The sequence below is a fragment of the Symphalangus syndactylus genome, chromosome 6 (genome assembly GCF_028878055.3).
Source record: "Symphalangus syndactylus isolate Jambi chromosome 6, NHGRI_mSymSyn1-v2.1_pri, whole genome shotgun sequence".
Taxonomy (NCBI): Eukaryota; Metazoa; Chordata; class Mammalia; order Primates; family Hylobatidae; genus Symphalangus; species Symphalangus syndactylus.
Window position 1 is genome coordinate 16,381,537 of NC_072428.2, and position 23,742 is coordinate 16,405,278.

The 23,742-nt window shown below is 38.4% G+C and overlaps 1 protein-coding gene across 4 annotated transcripts in view; it reads left to right on the top strand.

Annotated features, from left to right (window-relative positions):
- The window catches only part of LRRC4C (leucine rich repeat containing 4C), a 1,375,811-nt gene that overhangs the window by 1,163,661 nt on the left and 188,408 nt on the right, over positions 1-23,742 (top strand). For all 4 annotated transcript variants that reach the window (XM_055281880.2, XM_055281877.2, XM_055281879.2 and 1 more), the window contains one exon: positions 430-523. The gene's annotated coding sequence lies outside the window, so the exon portion shown is untranslated. The remainder of the gene's footprint in view (positions 1-429; positions 524-23,742) is intronic.

The window sequence follows — 23,742 nt, forward strand, 5'->3', positions numbered from 1 at the left end:
TTAGCTCATGGCCAGAGGGAAGAAGTAAGGCAGGAAGTCTTTTAAATTTATTTACAATAAGCTATTTACAGATAAAAATACTTTCCAGTGAAATTCATATGACACATTTCAATAAAATGCAATGACATTAACAAATGAAAGACTAATAAATCTAGAGTTGGTAAACTAAATCAAATAGATACATGTATATATTTATATATTGTATATATATATAATACATATACATATATACATATACATATTTGCTATAGTTTACCCATGTCTTGATTTGTTAGTTATGTAACACACACACGTATGAAAGACATTCTGTGATTTTAAGTTACTAAATTATATTGAGGGAATGGAACAGGCAGGGATGTCTAACACTAAATTTGTTTTCACTTGTATAGCATGATTTTAAAATATGATATTTATGTTATCTTCCTCCAGGTATAAAGAAGTATCTGCAGAAATCCAGAGCACTTATTAAACTTCTTTGAGTTTTCTCAGGAAGATCAATACCTGTTGGAGAAATTTTACTAAGGTAAGTTCCAAATAACACTAACCTATTCTTTAGGGGCTTCCATTCTAGCTGCTCTAGTTCAGAACAAAGTGAGGTTCACTAAGTCAAAAAAATAGACAAATAGAAAACCAGGCATTGCTTTTATTAAGGATGCAGTTAATATTTGAGAATAACATCTCAGTGCATGTGGCAAAAATGAACTTCCTAACATTTAACTACAGCATTAGAAAGATTTACCCATCCAGGCCCAAGAAGTGTGTGGCAACTGCAGGCTCTCCCAACATGGCAGCCTGCCCTGTGAAATTTCTAATGTGGAGCAGCAGACCTGAGTGTATCTTCCTTCAAGTAGCCCGCTGTAAAGATGAAGGGGAAGAGAATGGGTTAAACTGTGATTGACAAAATCTTGCTTTGAAGTTCACAAATCAAATAAGCAACTCTACTGACCAAGAAGAAGGAAGAGAACAGGGGTTAAAGAGAGGCTAGAAGAGCTGCTATAATGGAGTTTCCTTCATATGGAAGAAAAAAAAATAGAAATGGGGAAGGGGTATTTTTTTCTGTTACCATTGAAGGATCGGAGAGACCTACCAAAAAGGAAAAATGCTCTTTAGAGGTTGCATCAGGATTTTCTTAACCTAGCAGCACACGAAGATAATTTCTCCTGGGTAATGGAGGCAGTCACAGGAATGAGATTTTCCCTGCTTTAAGAAGAAATGTTCTAGGCAAAATTTTTTCCACCTTCCTATTAGAAGTCATGTATTTTCAGAATCGCAATAGACATGTTGTCTGTGCTATCACAGAGCAGATGACTATATAGTAGACTACTAACATTCATGTTTGTACTTATTTTTGAACAAAATAAAAACCCATTGCAGATAGTAATTTTCAATTTTTGAGGCATACTGTTAAGTTATTCTGTAAAGAGCAGGTGGAGGAAACAGTTTAGGTAGTAAATGGGCTTAGCTAACTCCTCAGTGGACTTGTCTCAATGAGGATTTGAAACTAATTTAATAAACAACCCGTGTACATGGATTTATTTATTGGTAAAAACAAAACCAAGGAAATATAATGTATTGAAAATATAAAAATGAATCATAAGCTTGAAGAAAGGAAAATAATGGACTTGGTTCAAGACTGCGAACCAAGCCAAGTATCTGTAGAAGGTAGCAGGATTGACTCAATATTCTCCATTAGATGCTGCCTCTGTAATGAATGAACCCTGCTCCTTTCATATTTGTGTTTCATCATCTAAGATTGAAGGTCATTTCATTCCAAAAAATGTTTGGTTTATTTTGATCATTTTACTTGGTCAAATTTTGCTGATTTGTCCTTTTGACTAGACTGGAGCAGTAAAGGCAAAATAATAATAGTAATAATAATAAATTAGACCATTGTGGCTTCTGTAGAGAAAGAGCAAGCATCCGGATTGACCACACCACTGTAAATATATATTACAAGGATTAATTAATCATTGAAAACAAAATAGGCTTACTATCTGGGAGGTGATATCTATATTTGATATTATTTGGCATAGATGAGTATAGTGATGTTTGGAAATTGATTATTATCGATGTTCTCGCGTATGTCTTTCAAGAATACCAAAGGTCTACTAGACTGATCAATATTTTTAATTTGACACTCAAAACGTATACCTCCGGAAGCTAATAGGTAAGCTTAAATGTATGGTTACATGAATAAAGGTTCTGATCCTGCCTGTGTTCACTTCGAAAAGAAGAGACTACTCCTTGCTACCAGGTTGCTGCTGCTGCAGACAATATGGACTTCTGCTCTCTGAAAGAGGTGCCTGGTTTCTCTCATCTTTCCCCTTAAGAATGGAATGGGAATACTTTAGATTTAAGATAAGCTGCTCCCTACCTTTAAACAAAAAAAGTAGCATAGTGTTGTAACTTGGTAATGAGTGGCAAAAACCATACGTGAACTAATCAAACCATGAAGGAAGTAAAGTTAATAGAGTAATTGAGAAGGTGATCTCAGGAAGGAACAGGTAGGATGAACCAAGAGACATGCAGAGAGATGTTTCAGTATCTTGATGAAAGACATAGAAGGGCATGGGTTTCAGGAAGTATAAGCACAAATGCATACATTGAGAAACTTGCCTGCATGGCTACAATTGTCAGTGAAGTATGAATTGGTGAAAAACAGGACAGATACTTAATTTATTGTCAGCTCTAGAATTTCAAGCTAGGGCATTCTTCTGCTAAGATTTCAGTCTGGATACTAAGTTATACTTAGATCCTGTGGAAAGTATAACCCATTATGCAAAGGGACATCTAACCCTAGAAAATTAAAATACTGTGCTGAAACAAGAATGAGGAATAATAAGGAAATGGAAACACTAGGACTGCTGTGAAAGAGCCAAATCCAATAATACTTTGCAAAACAACAATATTTAAAAAGGAATAGAGTAGTCCTAAGTCAGTAGGATGTCCTGCTCCTAAAAAAAACAAAATACCCTGATTTAGGACCTTTAGTGAAGACCCCAGAATTTCCCCAGATTAAGTTCAATAAAAGATGTTTGCATCATTGAATTTTAGTAAACGTTAGTTGAATAAACGATTAAATGGTTACATTAATTATGAATGTATGAGATTATTTTCCAAAATATACATTTGCTCATCTAATTTAGAATGAGTAAATCCCAGTTTTCTCCCTTTTCCCCATTTCCCACAGCCTTTATAACATCTTTTTTTTTTAGCATATTAGGGAACTAAATATTTTTTAAAAACCTGGTAACTTAAAGCTATATAGATCCCCAATAAGTCTATCCTAAAGAGTTTATCTCAGAAATTCAAGGCTATCTGGTTTCCTGGCACCCACAAATCACAGCTTAACCAAATCAAATCATAGTGAAAGCATTCTAAGTTTAATTTTGCCTTGAGATTTATGAAGCTTCTAATGATATTTACAGTCATGCATATGATAAACAAATGCATAACAAGTTCTACAGAATGTTTGGATATTCAGAGAAATTTTCCAAGAACCCTTTGTGAAAATTTATTAAACACCTAGAGATCAGAAAATACAACCACTCATTTGATTAACTATCATAACTCTTCATTTTCTGTTGCCTGTAAGCATTGTCATGCAGATTTTTTGTCCTATCTGAATTTATACTAATAGGATTTGGCCATATCCCTACTGGTGTTTACTTCTGTCTTCTTTTTGCTAGTAGAGGGACTGAGAATTATTGTCTTCCAAAAGGTCATTAACTGATTAACTGGAAAAAGCAACAGATTGGAACAAGTAAAGTTCCAAATAGCCTTGGCAGGTTTCTGATTCATTCACAAAAAGTAGACATCTACATGAGTAAGTTGTGGTGGCTGTTACTTTATGATGGACATTTTTATTTAGCAACAAATAGAGTTCTACTTATTTCTGAAAACATATCTATAAATTGGATTCCCCCAATGTCTAGAATGAGTTACATAATTTCAAGTGAGACAATATTATTGCCTCCAATCTAAAGAGAACTGAAAGAATATTTGCTATTATCACATATGTGGGAATTTTTTTTGATTAAAAAATGCATAGACTTTTTCCAGTTTGAGTTTTCTCTGAAATGTGGCTATATTGGTAGTGGCTAAAATAGGTATTAGATCTAATTCATAGAGCTCTTGCTAATAGAACAACCATGCCCACATTCCCATGATTCGGTCCTGGTTAACAAATCTGTACACCATAAACCTGATGTAGCCCTACTCAGGGAGATTGTAAGCTCTGTGGGATCCTCCTCATTGCTCTTTAAATTTAAAACCAAATTAAAACATCCTGTAGTGGTAAGAGTTTAGAGAAAGAGCATTTTTATAAACTGCTGTTCAGAGTATAATTTGGTGTAACCCTTTCAGAGACCTATATGTTATGTGATTCAAATGTCTTTAAAATGTGCCATTTCCTTTTCTAAGATTGCAAATAAATCAGTGGACAAATGAAGACGTGTCTACAGGCACGATCATTAGAGTATTATAAGCAGTTGCAATATATTGGAAACAACTTAAAAAACTAAAAATAGAGTGTGTTATATAGTTTATTGATATAATGAAACACTATACAGTGTTTCACAATGCTGCTGCTGCTCTGAATGTATAGATATGGGAATATATTCGTAATATTAATTTTAAATTTCTGATTACAAGAAATTATGTAAATGTGACATCACTAATTTTATATATTACATATATTAGGCATTTATATGTGTAGAAAAATATCTAGATAATAGTATTATATGGGGGTAACATTTCCTTGTTTCAAAATGAGAAATAGACATGTAGGTACATAAACTAGGATAATAAAATAAATTGCAAACTAAGCAAAAGCTATTTAAAGGATAAAAATGACTTCTTCCTCCTCTAAAACACACACCCATGCACACACACACGCCATCCCTTTATAATCTGTATTGGGTTTTTTAATTTTTTCATTTTTTCCTGTCTGTGCGGTATTTCACTTTTTCAATTTTGTTTAACTGACAAAATAATTGTACATATTTTGGGAGTATATACTGATATTGCAATACAGATAATATATATTGATTAGGATATTCATCACCTCAAACCTTTATTATTTCTTTTTGTTGAAGCATTCAATATCCTGTTTTTAGCTCTATGAAACTATATAGTATATTTTTGTTAACTACAGTTTTCCGATAGTGATATGAAGCACAAGAAATTAATCCTCATTTCTAGCTTTAATTTTGTATCCTTTAACAAATCTCCCCCATCTCCCTTTCCCCTACACTTCCCAGACTCTACTATCTTCTGTTCTACTTTTTACTATTATGAGATCAACTTTTTTTTAGCTTCTACATTTGAGTGAGAACATGTGGTATTTAACTTTCCGTTCCTGGCTTATTTCACTTAACATAATGTCCTCCAGTTCCATCGATAATGCTGCAAATGACAGAATTTTATTCTTCTTTACGGTTGAATAGTATTTTATTGAGTATATATGCCATATTTTCGTTATCCATTCATCTGTTTTTGGACACCTGAGTTGAATCCATACCTTGGCTATTGCCAATAGTGCTGCAATAAGCAAGGGAATGTAGATGTCTCTTCCTTATGCTGATTTCCTCTCCTTTGGATAAATGCCCAGTCATGTGATCGCTGGATCACATGGCAGTTCTATTTGTAGATTTTTGAGGAACATTCATACTTTTCTTCATGGTGGTTGTACTTGTTTACGTTTCCAACCGTGTATAAGAGTTCTCTTTTCTCTAGATCCTCCCTAGCATTTGTTTTTTTGTTTTTCTTTTGTGATAATAGCCATCCTAACTGGGGTGATGATAACTCACTTTGGTTTTAATTGGCATTTCCCTGATGATTAGTGAGGTTGAACATTTTTTCATGTATTTTTGGCCATTTGTATGCCTTCTATTGAAAAATATCTATTCGGATCATTTAGCCTTTTTAAAAAAAACTCAGATTGTTTGCTTTGTTTTTGTCTTTGCCTTCTGTTTTTTATTTATTTTTTATTTTTTGCTGTCAGGATGTTTGAGTTCTTTTTATATTTTGAATATTAATCCTCTGTCAGATAAATAGTTTGCAACTTATTTCTCCCATTCTGTAGGTTGTCTTTTCATTCTGTTCATTGTTTTCTTGGCTGTGCAAAAGCTTTTAGTCTTATATGATCCCATTTATTTGTTTTTGCTTTTGTTGCCCATGCTGTTGAGGTCTTATTCATAAAATGTTTTCCCAGACCAATGTGCTAAAGAGTTTCCCCCGTGGGCCGGGCGCAGTGGCTCACGCCTGTAATCCCAGCACTTTGGGAGGCCGAGGCGGGGGGATCACGAGGTCAGGAGATCGAGACCATCCTGGCTAACACGGTGAAAACTCGTCTCTACTAAAAGTGAAAAATAAAAAAAAAACTAGCCGGGCATGATGGCGGGCGCCTGTAGTCCCAGCTACTTGGGAGGCTAAGGCAAGAGAATGGCGTGAACCCGGAAGGCGGAGCTTGCAGTGAGCCGAGATTGCGCCGGTGCACTCCAGTCTGGGTGACAGAGCGAGACTACATCTCAAAAAAAAAAAAAAAAAAAACAAACAAAAAAAGAATTTCCCCTCCATGCATGTTTTCTTTTCATTGTTTCATAGTTTTGGAGTTTTGGGTCTTACATTTAGGACTTTGATCCATTTGAGTAGATTTTTGAATATTTAAAAGTCTAGTTTTATGCTTCTGCATATGGATATCCAGTTTACCTAGAACCATTTCTTGAACAGATGGCCCTTCCTCCAATGTATGTTATTGACACCTTTGTCAAGAGTCAGTTGGCTATAGATATGTGAATTAATTTCTGGGTTCTCTATTCTGTTCGCTGGCCCTGTGAATTTGTCATGTTTTCATGTTATCATGACTCCTCTGCCTTAATCTATAACAGTGATAATAACTCCTGCCTGTTGTTGTAAGTCATAGAATTGAAGGGCTGTAGCAGCCAGCAACATGGTAAAAGGCCTTGGAGGAGGCGAGAAGTAAAAACTAACATTTGATCAATTACAAATAATTGATCTATTTGATCAATTACAAATAGGACAAAACAAAAAGAATGTGAGCTGTAATGTCCAGAGGTAGAGACTGAAAAGAGACTTTGAGGATGGTGAAAGGGAAAGGCAATAATATATTTGCCATTCACCAGTAAAGTAAAGCTAAGACCACTTCCGGTGTGATAGACATTTGAGTCTCAGTGAAAGGAGTGGATGAGTGGCAAAAATGATGGACTTAACAGTTCTGCAAGCCTGTAAAGTGCAAAAGAGAGGGCACCTGGTCAGTGAAGGTATCAAGATGTTGCTTAGGAGAGCTTGAGCCTTCATGTAACTGCTGTCCAATCTCTGGAAGCAATTAAATGCTCGAATAAATGTCTTTCAGGTTAAGCTGACTACCTTTTCATCGAGATTGTTGACACTATCCTTCTGCTAGACTATTGGAACCGTGACCATACCGTATTCATGGAGTAGTTAGTATCTGAGAGGTAAAGGAAAATCCCTTTGCAAATAAGACTAAGACAGGAACCCCTCAATAGCTCAGGATTCCCTTGAATTTGCCTTTCTTTTAGCATTCTTGGATAAAACTGGGTTGGTGCTGTGAAGGGTTAGGAATCCTTTTTTTAAAAGGTCTTGAAGACATCTGTTCATGGAGGAGTTTACTTAAGCCAGTCTACTTATCAATACCACTATCCTAAAAATAATGGCAGGTAATAATAAATGATGTGAATAAATTCCCATGCACATGGCTGGAACTGAGCTCCTTTACATGAATTATCTCACAGCACTCTTTTCACCTTTACTTCAAAGAAGGAGGAAGACAAAAGCTAAATAACTTATTTGTTCAAGATCATTCAAATGGAAAGAAGGTAGAAATGGGATTAAAATCTAGGCAATATGACTCAAATCTTTTCAAGCATTGGTGGCTCTATTGTTTATTTATGGTTACTGTTATCGATTAAGGTAACAATAATAATTCAAAGAAACTGACAGAAAGTATAACCAAGCAAGAGTTTCACACAACTCAGAAGTTAAATTTTTCAAACTTTTTTTTATATATCAACAGAAGGGAGTTGGTGAGTTAGGACTCCATTGTTCATCTTGAGTTCTCTTCTTTGGCCTTAACCCACATCTATGATAAATAACAAGACATAAGTGAAATCCATAGCTTTAAGACACTGAGACATACAAAACCATAAAGCACTGTAATGTACATGAAAGGGGAAAAGTACTTTTTTTTTTTTTTTTTTTTTTTTTGAGAAGGAGTCTCACTCTGTCTCCAGGCTGGAGTGCAGTGGCACGATCTTGGCTCACTGCAACTTCCACCACCCAGGTTCAAGCAATTCTCCTGCCTCAGCCTCCCAAGTAGCTGGGACTACAGGCACATGCTACCACGCCCAGCTAATTTTTGTATTTTTAGTAGAGACTGGGTTTCACCAAGTTGGCCAGGATGGTCTCGATCTCTTGACATTGTGAATCGCCCATCTCGGCCTCCCAAAATGGCTGGGATTACAGGTGTGAGCCACCCTGCCCGGTCGGAAAAGCACATTTTAAGTATGGTGTATTTGGCAAGTGGCAACCTTTTGGAAAACAGAGGTGAAATAAAAATTACCTGCTAAATCTCAGCTGTTGCACAGCATATTTCAGCTGAGAATACTTAAAAATAAAATGCCCAAGAAGGCAAACTATTAGAACTTCTGTTTGTATGTGATCTTAGTTTCTCTGTGTACAGAAAGAGATTTTCTCTCAATGTTGTCATTGTCCTCATTGAGCACTCACTCATTAAGTACACGTTTATTGAACATGTACATTATGCCACAAAATTAGGCACTAGGGTTACCCAGGAGAATAAATGCTGTCTTCTGTGAAGGGAAACAAAGACAGGCCCTGAGAGCTTAATATCTTAATAGTATGGTAGAGATAAGAGGAACAGATGCACATTAACATAAAGATATATACGCTTGCCCATATACGCATATGCTATCTTGCCATACTGCAGGAGAGAAATATCAATCACACTGAGGATATTAACAGAATGTCTGGGTGGCTTCCGCCTTGATCACAGAAGATTTTATGGATGAGTTGAGTTTTGAAAAGTTTTGGAAAAAAATGACAAGATAAAGTATGGTTGCACAGAATATGGAGACATTTTCTGTTTTGGCAGAGATAATGACACAAAGGATCTAAGGAATCCTCAGTATCTTTAAAAACTATAATTTGAACTAAGAACCACCTCAGGTGAGCCATACAGTGTATCACATCCAGAATTAATGCATATGGTTTTCAAACTATTTTCAAATGGACCCTAAACAAAACAAAACTCTTTGGATTCTTCTTTAGGACCCAGTCTTTGGAAATGAGATAATATGTAGTTATTATGCTTAATTCTAATAAATAAAGTAAACCAAAGTCCTTTTAAAGGCTTTGACTTTAAATCAAACCAGCATACAGTCAGCATTGAAAATTAGCTTTTAAACTTCAAAAACATATTACTTCTGTCACCCCTGAATTCTTTATTGAGGAGGTGCAGTGGTTGTTGTGAGTTAATGCATATACGAGTGTTGCACAGTGTCTGCCACATAGTACGTGCTCATTAAATTTAAGCTAAGCTAGTGCTTCTTTTTGTTACTTTAATAAAGATGATTGGAGGATACAGCACACAAATCATGCATGTACCGATTGATGCACGATTATAGAGAGTTCTGATTTTCCTTCAATAAAATAGGTTTATTGATGTTACTATAGCCTATACATTGTGGCAAGCAATGTGGTACGATGATGAATAAGATAGACTGCTACCTGGAAGGGCATCAGAGTCTGTTAGGGCCCGTTTTCAACTAACCACAATAGCTACTTGGGGGTTCTGATTCATTCCTTATTTACCTATGAATTCCTAAGGAATTCAAGGACCTCAAAAGCATTTTCCTTTCATAAGAAAGAATTTCAAAATGCCTCTAGCACGTTGTTCTATTGAAGCATTGTTGTACTTTTGAAAATATATTCCAATTTATAAAATACTTTTACACTCTTCACAATATGATCTTCATGATTATTCATGAAGTAAGAATAGGGCTGCGGGAAATAAATGGAGAAGTAGGGGGATGATTGGAGGAAACTGATACTTCACGGACTTAAATGACTCTCCCAAGCTAACAGAGTTAGTGAGTAAGAAGGCAGTACTTTCTTCTGCATTAGGTTGCCTCCATATAGGATGAGCAAGTCACCTGTTATTCCCCTGACTCCAGGCAGGGCCAGCAGGAGGGAAGAAGATGGGCCTCTGGCATGCTTCCACAGAATGTTCAGCATCCCTCCTCAACCATCCTTTCCCTTTTCTAGTCAAACATATCTTCTTGCTGCTTCTGGGGGCCTGAGCAGCCATTAAGATCATACTTTTGGTGGGGCGTGGTGGCTCTTGCCTGTCATCCCAGCATTTTGGGAGGTCGAGGAAGGTGGATCGCTTAAGCTCAGGAGTTTGAGACCAACCTGGGCTACATGGTGAAACCCCATCTCTACAAAAAATACAAAAAATTAGCTGGGCGTGGTAAAGCACACCTGCAGTCCCTACTACTTGGGAGGTTGAGGTGGGACAGTCACTTGAGTCATAGAGGTGGAGGTTGCAGTGAGCTGAGATTGCGCAATTGCACTCCAGCGACAGAGCAAGACAGTCTCAAAAAAAAAAAAATACACTTCTGCTCCTTTCTTCTCTGTCCTGTTCACTCAAAAATATTCTACCCTGTAATAATAATAACTGAAATAAAATATGGTATACTCATATAATACAATATTATTTGGCAATAAAATGGAATGAAATACTGATATGTGGTATGGCATAGATGAACCTTGAAAACATTATGCTTGGCCGGGCGCGGTGGCTCACGCTTGTAATCTCAGCACTTTGGGAGGCCGAGGCGGGCGGATCACGAGGTCAGGAGATCGAGGCCATCCTGGCTAACATGGTTAAACCCCGTCTCTACTAGAAAATACAAAAAAATTAGCCGGGCGTGGTGGCGGGCGCCTGTAGTCCCAGTTACTCGGAGAGGCTGAGGCAGGAGAATGGCGTGAACCCGGGAGGCAGAGCTTGCAGTGAGCCGAGATTGCGCCACTGCACTCCAGCCTGGGTGACAGAGCGAGACTCCGTCTCAAAAAAAAAAAAGAAAACATTATGCTGCGTGAAAGGAGCCAGACACACAAGACCACACATGGTATGATTCCATTTATATGAAATATTGAATATGAATATGATGTGGATATATATCTATATCAATTTGAATATACAATAAGAAAATCTATAGAAATAGAAAGTAGATTAGTGTTTACTGATGGCAGGATGAGGACTTGAGAATGACTGCTAATGGTACAAAGTTTCTTTCTCAGATGATAAAATATTCTAAAATGACACTGTGGTGATGGTTGCATAATTGTGAATATGCTACAGTACAGCCTGTATTGGTGTGAACAAACCATTAAGGGTGACTGGTGAGGGCTCAGAAGGAGTGGAAGTGAGCTGTAAAGAAAGTTCCATACTTCTTAGAGAATACCTGTGTGATCATGAACAGAATGTTGGTAGAAATATGGATGGTGCAGTCCATTCTTATGATTCATATGCATGTACATTTTATAGGCTCATGTAACCAGAGTAGCTTCAGGTATGACTAGATCTAGATGTTCAATACCTAATAAGCTGAAACATAGAATCTATCACTCTTAATCTCATAGCTCTACTTCCCTCACTGCTGACATTTTTTTCGGGCTGGCTTTCGTATGTGGTGGCAATGAAATTCCCAAACTACGGATTCACCTTCCATCATTTTGGCCACCTCAGTGAATCAAGGGTTTCTCCCTTCTTATAGTCCATGAAAAAAAGTTTGTGGTTGGCTTGTCTTGAGTCACTTGCCCAGCAATTAAGTTAACTGACAGTATAAGGTATTTGATCCCCTGCCTTCCTCTTATAAGGACCCTTATAATTACATTGGACTCGCCAGGTCATCCAGGATAATATCCCATTTCAAAACTTATGACTTAACCATACCTGCAAGGTCCCTTTTACCATGTACGAGACATAGCCACAGGTTCCAGAGATTCAAATATGGACATTATTGGGGGGTTGAGGGGAGGCATTATTCAATATAACATATTAACAATGCTATGAAGTGTTAATGTTGGATCTTTAATCCATGTTTCCCAAATTGAAGATCAGTTTCTCTTCTACTTTATCACAACTGCATCATACATCAGCGGCCATGCATAAGCTTGGCTAGATTTCAAACTCTCCGGGAAAAGAGAATTGCACCTGCCATAGCAAACAACTGTATGTGTGGTGGGGGAGAAAGTGTGATTGTTTTCTGAAACCACAGGAAGAGATGGGGGGGGAAAGGTTCAGTTTCAGTGCCATCACTCCACACTAGCAGTGCCTCCTTGGCTCTCTTTTTTGATTAATAAAGCAATAATGTAGATTTGCTTGTACCTCCTTTATTTGATAAATTCTGTTTCTAGCGAAAGAATACAAACTCCATCAGTAGGCAAATCACTTAATAGTTTTCAAATGACAACTATCATTCTTTCTCAGCTGTTCCTACATGTGCAAAGAGAAACAGAGAATTAAGGCAGTTGCATGAATAATTTAAACAATAAACCTCTATTGGCTCAATTATCTGACTATTTCAACAAGCATCTGGAGATAAGTTTAATTTTGTATTCTCCAACTTTTTTTTAGTTTACTTTAACATTTTTAGTCATTTCCTTATAATAAGTCATTTGTTTCGTTTGTGTCTTAAATAAAATTTAACAAACATTTAATGAGCAACTAATATATGCCAGCAACTGTGCTCATTTATCTGGTGGCTAAAAAGACACAAAAAAAGGAATCTCATTCTCATGCAGTTTTCAGTTTCAACAGGAGAGATGATACAATTATATACATAACTATACAACATGGCAGAAGGCAAAGGTCGTGATTGAACAAAAATGACATTTGAAAGTATTTAGAGGGAGAAATATCATGCAGTTGGAAAGAATTAGGGGAAACTTCCCCTAGGAAAAAGAATTTGAGAGGATGGATAGGCATTTGCAAGGCAGAAGCTGGGTGGGAGAGTGTCGCAGTAGACAGAGCTACACAGGCACGGGGGCAGGACAATCCAGGACTAATCTTGGGAGCCACAATTCTATTATGCTGGGGAATAGGGAACATGCAAATTTCTCCCAATCATTCAAAGAAAGAAAGGGACAGTTTATGTCCAGTATTTAAAACTATCTAATTTACTCATCCCAATACCCTAGCGGTTTTTAGTGGAGCGGTGGGGAGGAGAGGATTATTCATGTCTGAAGACATTTTGATTGTCACAATGGGGGGTGAGGAGGTGGAGTGGGGAAGAGAGGATGCTACTGCCATCTAGTGGGTAGCGGCTAGGAATGCTGCTAAACATCCTGCAGGACCTAGGGCACCTCCCCAAGCAAAAAAACAAAAACAAAAACAAAAATGTATATAGATAGATAGATATTAGATAGATAGATAGATTAGATAGTTAGATAGATAGATAGATAAGATAGATAGATAGATAGATTAGATAGATAGATGATAGATAGAGACATAGATAGCTAGATACATAGATAGATACATAGATACATAGATATCTAACTTGAAATACCAATTATGCCACAGATAAAAAAAAAACCGTGATAACCTTGTGAGGTTGTACTATTATTTTCACTTATTTTATAGATGAGGAATTGAGATCTTTTGAGATCACATAGCATGTCTTACCCAAGATCATTAAATAGTGAATGGCAGTACAAGCTTAGGGCCGTGTCATAAAGGGTAATGAATGGGGATATAGGCATGTAGCTAATGAGAGTCTCTGAACGTGGGCGTGGCAATCATTGGAGCTACAGTGAAATGACAGTGCACATGAAGTCCTGAGCACAGTGCCTGACACAGAGTAAACACTCAATAAGTGGACCGTGCTGCTTTGCATGACGGCTGGTGCTTTTGACTATGTATTAGCCATCGGTGGGTTGGATTGGGGCAGGAGCATATGATGGGAAGAGTGCTCAGGATCTGAACTGGAGTGAAAGCAGGTAGAGTGTAAAGGAAGGGACACATGCCATACCATTTGCCCACGTGAGAATGAAAGAACCCGGCACATAAATGAATGTGTGGGTGTGTATCGGGGACAGTTTTGAAGGTGACTCTGGTTTTGAACATGAGAAACTAATTTTCACCTCACTACCATGAAGTGAGCAGCTGCTGTGTTAGGAATTATTAGACTTATTTAAAACAGACAAACTGAGACACGGAAAGGGAAAGCAATTAGTTCAAGGTCACACCATATTTTGAGATTTCTTTTGACACTTTGGAAGAGAAAAAGGCTAACTTTTTTAAAGATACAATAACTAAATCTTTATAGGAAAGATAAGGACAAAATGACATTTTCCTTAATATACTTCCAAAAAATAGTTTTAACATTAATGTTGCTATAAATTTATATTGATGAAAGTGACTTTAAACTCTAGTCAGGCAGTCTGGCTGAATGACATAGGTGGAGACACCAAGGAAGAGTTGCTCAAAGAGAATGGGCCGAAGTTCTGTTTTGTTGGTCACATTTGCTACATTAAGGGAGAGCCAAAAAACAACCTGGTTGGTCAAGTAACCACATGTAGAAGAGAGAACCCATAGTAACGCACAACTTGGTATCATACGTTTATTAATAGCAGCAAATATGACTAATAATTGAGTGCTTATTGGATGCCAGCAACTTATTGGATGAGTGCTAACTATTCTTCTGCATTACTTCATGTTAATCTTTGTAATTCTGTAGAACAGGTGTAACCGGTTATTGATGAGGTCTTTGAGGCTTAGAGAGGTTAAATAACTTACCAAAGTCACCCAGCTAGGACATAAGGGAGCCAATACTCAAACTTCTGGTGCTAGGCTTAAGAGCCCAGGCTTTTATCCAATGTTGTCTATGTGTGGCTAGAAGTTAAGAACATATATTCTTCCTTCTTTTTTGTATTTGACAAATGTAAATATAACTGGATACATAGTCATCATTCAGTTAAGACCTACTTAGGAGCGACCCCAGAATATTTGCTACAGAAACAGCATGTTGCCTTCTCAAATCTCTACCTCGACTTCTTATCAATATTATGCAGTTGATTTCCAGATCTAACTTTTACCATTTTAGCTATTCATTCAACAATTTGAATGAATTCAAATTTGCTGCACTTGCACTTGCTCTGTGCTTGGTACCATTCTATGAGTGGACTATATGCCATGAACAGGAAAGTAAGGTCTGCTCTCATGGACGACACATTTCAGCAGAGGTAGACAACTCCACCCATAAACACAGACATCAGATAAGGGTTCTGCAGAAAATTAAAATGTTGCAATAGACATGGGGTAGCCACTTGAGTTGCTTGAGAGGGATGACCTCTCTTACAAGATCAAAAATATCAGTGCCTGCAAAGAGCAGAGGGGAATGTTCTAGGCAGAGAAAACAGCTAGGGCCATGGCCCTATTCGAGCACCAAAAGAATGCCCATATGCCTGGAGAGGCCAGTGCTAGGGCAGGAAATGTGGGATAAGGTTGATGCCTGTAATCCCAGCATTTTGGAAGGCCAAGGCGGGCAGATCACGAGGTCAAGAGATTGAGACCATCCTGGCTAACACGGTGAAACCCCGTCTCTACTAAAAATACAAAAAATTAGCTGGACATGGTGGCACGCAGCTGTAATCCTAGCTACTTGGGAGGCTGAGGCAGGAGTGCTCAGGATCTGAACTGGAGTGAAAGCAGGAGAATCGCTTGAACCCAGAAGGCAGAGGTTGCAGTGAGCCGAGATCGCACCACTGCACTCCGGCCTGGGCGACAGAGCAAGACTCTGTCTCAAAAAAAAAAAAAAAAAAAAAAAAAAAAAGGTTAAAAGTCTAAAAGAAGTGGAGAATTTGAAGCCAGGTAAAAGAGGATTTTATAAGTCAGTACAAGGTATTTTAATTTTATTTCTGGTACAATGAGATGCCTTTGAATGAATCTTACCCTCTTTCACTAGACTTTCTTATCTAAAAGAGTAGCTTCTGAGGTAGAGAAGAAGTTAAAGATACTGAGAAAAACTAATTTTACCTTGACTTTATCAGTTAATATTTCATTTGAATAAAAGAGAGTGAGAAAAACCCCAAACTCTTTCAGTAGCTTCATTTATATCTGAAAGGCGTGTTTTTGGACACTTCAGTCAATCAGTGGGTGCCATTAATCTACATATTATGTTACCAGAAGCTGTGTTTTTCTTGACTTTCCTTTTCTTTTTGTTCTTCTCAGGAAATTAATTCATGTCATTTTCATTTGAAATCCAGTGGCATTTAACTGTACAGGCACTTAGAGGCACCCTCCTATGACTTGAAGCTTTTCTGCAGAACCCTTATCTGATGTCTGTTTTTATGTGTGGAGTTGTCTACCTCTGCTGAAATGTGTTGTCCATGAGAGCAGACCTTACTTTCCTGTTCATGGCACGTAGTCCACTCATAGAATGGTACCGAGCACAGAGCAAGAGCAAGTGCAAATGCAATTTAATTGCATTACTTGTCAGCAGCACCTTAAGGAAAAAGAGTTAGGTCTTCTAGGCCCCTCAATATCCCCAAATCACACGTGGACAATGACTTGATACAGGTCTGTAGGTCTCTATTGAGGGAGCTTCTGAAATAGTTGACTTTGGTGAATGATGTTGGCAATTTGGCTCCTAACATTTTTCCAATGTTGTATTTTACTGCAAAAGGAACGTTTGAGCAAGTGTTTGTAAGATGTCATCAATTTCGTTTTAGAATTTGGCTTTTGAAAAGGCTGCACTTGGAAACTTTTGGGAGCATTTCCTGCAATTATGGTTTAAGACAATTGTTTTATGAAAGGCTGAATAATATTCAATCACATTGCTCTGTTTATCTACCTGAAAGCACTTATCAGGCAGAAATATTCTAATAAAAGCGTGAAATCTAAAAGCCCATAGGCCACCAGTCTACTGATGCCCAGACTTTAACACTTTTTTTTTTTTTTTTGGAGACAAGAGTCTCGCTCTGTCGGCCAGGCTGGAGTGCAGTGGCGCTATCTCGGCTCACTGCAAGCTCCGCCTCCCGGGTTCACGCCATTCTCCTGCCTCAGCCTCCGGAGTAGCTGGGACTACAGTCGCCCGCCACCACGCCCAGCTAATTTTTTGTATTTTTTAGTAGATACAGGGTTTCACCGTGGTCTCGATCTCCTGACTTCTTGATCCGCCCACCTCGGCCTCCCAAAGTGCTGGGATTACAGGCGTGTGCCACCGGGCCCGGCCTGACTTTAACACTTTTTATGTCCTTAAAGTGAACATACAAGTGGCTCAGTATGATGCTTTCAACTTTTCTTTTGTCAGATATTTGCATTTTAAAACAAAACTAAATAAAAGAAAAAAATGTTTTAATTGTAAAATTATAAGAATCAATCACAAATTGAAGATTTTTGCTGTAAATTCAAGTAATTAATAGGACAATCCCACTATAATGCCCTTACTCTTCTCGTTTAGCTCTAGTGGAAATTCAAGCAGGGACAATGTTTAGGAACTGCTAATCTAATCTAAGCTTGCCTTAAAAAACCACAACGTGCAGCCTATGACTGGGCTACTGCAGTGGCAGGAAAATCATCACCTTATAAGGAAGTCCATCCCATGTTCATAGACCATTATTTTGAGGGAGTACTTCGTTATATTGATTGAGAGTTATGCATGGCCTCCAAATAGAATATCACACATGCACACACTCACACTCACTCACACACACAAATATGCAAATTAATAAAACTTTGTAGATTCTAACACTTGACGTTTCTTATACCCACCTTTCTTTTTTTTTTAGCTTCCTGTATTTTTTTATTAATTTTTTTTGCACACAAAACAACAAACATTTTCTAAAAATACATACAAACAAAAAGATGCATATCAAACATATTAGGAAGGTTGCACATGGGAAGACGGGGAATAGAAATGGGGAGTAGGAATTAAAGAAAATAAATGAGAGAGGGACTTTGTATGGATCAATGATAATAACTCAATCCTCTATTTGACAAAGAAGAAGGAGAAGGAAGAGGAAGAAAAAGAAAGTGGGATAAAGGATCAGAAAGGGAGGAAAATAGAAAAAATTAGAGTATGACTCCAGGATAGACCTGTTTTGTTGTCGCTGGGTTGGTTGGTTGGTTTGTCTGTTGTATTTTTCATATGTTTCGCCACGTTGGCCAGGCTGGTCTTGAACTCCTAGCCCCAAGCGATCAACCCGCCTCGGCCTCCCAGAGTGCTGGGACTACAGGCGTGAGCCACCACGCCCAGCCCCCACATTGCTTCTGGCCTCCGTGGTAGACCTCTCAGATGGGGTGGCTGGGCAGAGGCACTCCCCACATCCCAGACGGGGTGGCCGGGCAGAGGCACTCCCCACATCCCAGACGGGGCGGCCGGGCAGAGGGGCTCCTCACTTCCCAGAGGGGGCGGCCGGGCAGAGGCGTTCCTCACATCCCAGACAATGGGCGGCCGGGCAGAGACGCTCCTCACTTCCCAGACGGGGCGGCCGGGCAGAGGCGCTCCTCACTTCCCAGACGATGTATACTCACCTTTCTCTCTCCAACTCCAGATCTTCTGCCTTTGTTTAGATCCTCGTAACCTCCAAGTTTCCCAATTTCTCTCTGGTTTCCAGTTGTTCTTCTCTGATTCATCTGCATACTGCCTCTGGGATAACTTTTGTAGACCCCAAACTTATCATGTCACTTCTTAATAGCCCTCAGTGATGTTCCTTTACCTTTCCAAAAAACTCCCCGAAAAGAAAAAAAACAATAATTCTTGATGTGGCTGTTATATGGAGGTTCATTTCTTGGCATTTTATCTTTTTCCCTGCCACACATTTCCCTTAAGTTCCAGCCTTAAAGCATTTGCAGTTCTCCTAAAGCACAAACAATGAATGTTTGTCAGATTCAGACTGAGGTCTGTGAAATTCCAGACTTGCTGTTCTTGGCTCGACTCCATGCTGTTTTCTTGGATCAAGCATATACCCTTTCTAAATATACAGTAATCTTTTACAAAAATATATGTGTGTCTGGGAAATGGTGAAAAGTTACTAAAGCATTGCTAAGTCATAGTATATACAGAACCCACTGAAATTGATATTCAATAAATATTTGCTCGTTCAATAAATAAATGGATTGAATTGGATAGTACTAAAGTGTTAGCACATATGTACAAATTATTTCATTTAGTATCATTCCTTCTGAAGAAGGGAACTGCTTAAGGTTGAGGCCTTGGCCTATTATAAAGGAATTTAAAAAAAGACACAGAAAAGAAGGATGGGCCTCTTCAAAGAAACTTTGTTCTGATAATCATAATTTTGCCATTCTTTAACCGCAGAGGTAAAAGAAACACAACTGACAGTATGAACAGTGAAAAATCCCTGTGGCCTTCTTAATGTAACCCCTAAAATAAATAAGAACGATAACAAAAAATTGTGGAAACGTTCATAAGAACTAAAGTAAGAAATTGAAATTCGATATGGCATAATTGTTATCCTAGTGAAAATGCGAACTTCCATAAATATTCTTAAAATTTCACTAGAAATCCTTTTCAAGATTGTCAGTTGAAGGTTGTGGTAAAATGTCAAACACTCACTCACGTAACAGTCACCCTGTGTTCACTCCATGCAAGGAGACCACAAATCTGGGACATAACTCACAGTCTTTATTAGCCACGAGCATATTTATTTTATCTCTTATTGCCCCTATAAAACTAACACAGTTTTTGATGGATTAAGAAGATATGTATAGTGAATCAAAGGATTCCTAAGCCCCTTCCATTTTGAAAGATTTTATTTCTTTATACATACTTATTTTCATTTTTCGAGGCATTATTTTATTCAGATGATAAAGGTGTCTCCATTTTCAGTGTCAATATCATAAATGATTTTTTCATAAGTCTACAGCATCCCTTAGAGAGTCATTTTTGTCTCTTAAAAATGTGTATATTAGAGACCTGGAGATTTAAAAATGCAAGTTGTTTAACATTATTTCAATCATGAGTGACTAAATCAGCTGGAGGTCTGGAACCACAGATGTGCTAAATGAATCTTCAATGTGAAGAGAACTCAGTGTTGAAATCTATGCCATCATCTTCTGAAAGCACAATAGTAATGCGGTGGGGAAAACAAGGCTATCATTTCTTGAATCTGCACTGCATGGCTGATGCTAAAATAAAGTGACATTCTTTAGGAATTGTTTAGTATCAAGTGCTGATTTAGCTGGATAAAATGCAGCTGCCTTCCCAAATTACACAACTGGATTCACACCATCTCCTAATTCCCGGTGAACTTTTAAAGATACCTCTATGGGCAATTTTCTTCCCAGTGCAAAGATTTCTAATTTAGACAGTACAAAAATACCACCACTTGGTATCTGTGCACAAATACCTTCTCCCTTAGAAACATTTAATAAAGGAGATTGTGTTTTTAAAGTGATTGGGTCACCGTTTAGAAAGGATGTGTAAAAGATAACTGAGTTGAAGGCCATTCAGAAGTGGTTGCCAAATTGTCATGTTGTTGTTTCTTTCAGCTTTCTTCTTATTACTTTAAGTCACTCCTCAAATTTGTCATGTTGCCTCATGTGGTCTGAAAAAGGGAGAATTATCTGTCAACATGCTCCCCTTCGCCAGTGCCCTTCCTTCCCAAGCTTCTTTAGTGATTGATATCCTCCTAGGAAGATTATCGATGGGTAACCCTCCATATCTGTGGGTTTCTCATCTGTGGATTCAACCAATCACAGATCAGAAACCTTCCAGAGAGCCTGGTACAGTGCTCACACCTGTCTTAGCTCTTCTGGAGTCTGAGGTGAGAGAATCGCTTGAGCCCGGGAGTTCCAGGCTGTAGTGAGCCAGGATTGTACCACTGCATTCTAGCCTGGGCAGCAGAGCTAGACTCTGCCTCTTAAGAAATAAAAACAGAGTTTCAAAAAGCAAACCTTGCATTTGCCAAGTGCTGGGTATTACATTGAATCCTGAAGAATGAAGTGATGTGTAGGCATTGTATTAGGTAAGTAATCTAGATATGATTTAAAATATATGTGAGGCTGTCCACAGATTACATGCAAACACTATACTATTTTATATAAGGGATTGGGCATCCTCAGATTTTGCAGTCTGCTGGGATCCTGGAATAAATTCCCCACAGATACAGAGGAATGACTGTATTTCAAAAGCTGGACTCTTTGGATCTGTACATGGCATCTAATAGTTGATCACTTCAACCATAGCTGAGTTTGTAAGTTAGTTAAGCTTTAACTCCGTTAATCTTTGGGTAACAAATTATTTTTTCTTAGAATGCATTTTGTTCTTTGTCCTCTGGCTGCCAAATGGGCAATTCTGCAATCATCAACTACATCCATATTCATGAAGGCTTGAACACATTAGCATTTCTGATATGGTTTGGATCTGTGTCCCCATCGAGTCTCATGTCAAGTTATAATCCCTAATGTTGGAGGTGGGGCCAGGAGGGACATGACTGGATCATGTAGGCAGATTTCTCATGAATGGTTTAGCACCATCCCCTTTGGCACTCTCCTCACGTTAGTGAGTTCTTGTGAAATCTTGTCATTTAAAAGTCAGTAGCACCTCCCCTTTCTCTCTCTCTCTTGCTCCTGCTCCCACCATGTTTGCACATTGCCTTCCACCATGAGTATAAGCTCCCTGAGGCCTCCCCAGAAGTATATGCTACCATGCTTCCTGTAGAGCAGAACCATGAGCCAACTCAACCTGTTTTCTTATCAATTACCCAGTGTCAAGTACTTAGTATAGCAATGCAAGAACAGCCTAATACAGTTTCTATTTGTGAAATTCTCTTGGTCTGGCCCCACATTGAGGTAGCTACTGTCTCCTCTGTCTTCCATCCCCAGCTCTTTACACTTCTGTAAACTTCTGACCATATTATCTCACCATTGATTGTAATCAGCATAGCTACTATCTATCCACGTTCTTCCCCCAACCAAGTGGACAGTTCATTCATCTAGTCAATCAAAATGTATTAAGAGGTCAAAGGACCAGGCACTGTGTTAAGCAATATAGGTCCCAATACATGTTAAAATAACTAGTTCTTCATTTAATTGGCCATTCAAATATTTTTCCCGTTCATATTAGCTATTTCAAGAACTATTTTTGTATTTAAACTATGAATCTTTTTCTATGCATTACAAATAGTTTTGTTCAATGTTGTGGTTTCTTGTCATCGTACATATGGAACAGATTTTCCTTTTAATGTTTGTTCATTTAAACTTTTCTCTCATCTACTTTCCTTTTTCACAAGCTAGCTGGTACTAGAGAGGAGCTAGAATGGGTAAGAAGAAAGATGAGTGGCAGAGTCCACACAGGAACCTGATAGTGGTCTCTCTAAAGTAATAAAGAGAAATAGGTACACTCTCTTTGGCACACATCTGTGAGCCATTCCTGAGACAGCATCAACAGGTGCTATCAGGAAAGTAAAGATGACAGAGGAGATAGTGATGACTTCCATAATGCTTGGCACATAATTGGAGATCATTATGCGTATGTTTAAATAAGTGACTGATTAGATGGTCACTAATGTGGACACTTTCTTTCCAGCAAACCCCAGTAATCACTAAGGACCTTTGTTATTCATAAGGGAAAGAGGTTGTAGTTGATTGCAATGATCACTCTGGTTCTCCACTTGCTTTCGTTTTATATAACTTTGCAGTAACCTCCTGATATGGTCTGGCTCTGCGTCCCCACCCAAATCTCATCTTGAATTGTAATCCAAATTGTAAACGCCATGTATTGGGGGAGGAACCTCATGGGGGGTGACTGGATCATGGGGGCATTTCCCCCCATGCTCTTTTCAAAATAGTGAATGAGTTCTCAGGAGATCTGCTGATTTTGTAAGGCAGTTTTCCCTGCTCTTGCTAGCTTTCTGTCACCTGCCACCATGTAAGACGTGCTTCTTCCCCTTCCGCCATAATTGTAAGTTTCCTGAGGCCTCCCCAGCCATGTGGAACTGTGAGTCAATTAAACCTATGTTCTTTATAAATTACCCTGTCTTGGGTATATCTTTATAGCAATGTGAAAACAGACTAATACACCTCTCCTTCAAGGTGGAATGACCTGCCCTATTCCCTGACAATGGGCTCAACTAAGTGATTTTCTTGGGCCAATGGGAAGTTAGCTGATACTGTTCACACAGAAGCCTGAAAAGGTACTCATGATCTTCTGCTCGCTCTCTTGGATTTCTGCCTTTGCCAAGAAATATGCTTGGTCCAAGCTGAAGAAGAAGAGAGAGAGAGATGTGTGTGGGGTGGAGCCCAGTTGCACCAGTGACCATAGCTGAGACCATTCTAGATCAGCAAGCAGTTAACTCAGCCAAGATCAAAAAGAGCCACTTAACCCATTTCTGACCAGCCTTTAGAGTCATGAGAAATCAGCAAGCAGTTAACTCAGCCAAGATCAAAAAGAGCCACTTAACCCATTTCTGACCAGCCTTTAGAGTCATGAGAAATCAGCAAGCAGTTAACTCAGCCAAGATCAAAAAGAGCCACTTAACCCATTTCTGACCAGCCTTTAGAGTCATGAGAAATCAGCAAGCAGTTAACTCAGCCAAGATCAAAAAGAGCCACTTAACCCATTTCTGACCAGCCTTTAGAGTCATGAGAAATCAGCAAGCAGTTAACTCAGCCAAGATCAAAAAGAGCCACTTAACCCATTTCTGACCAGC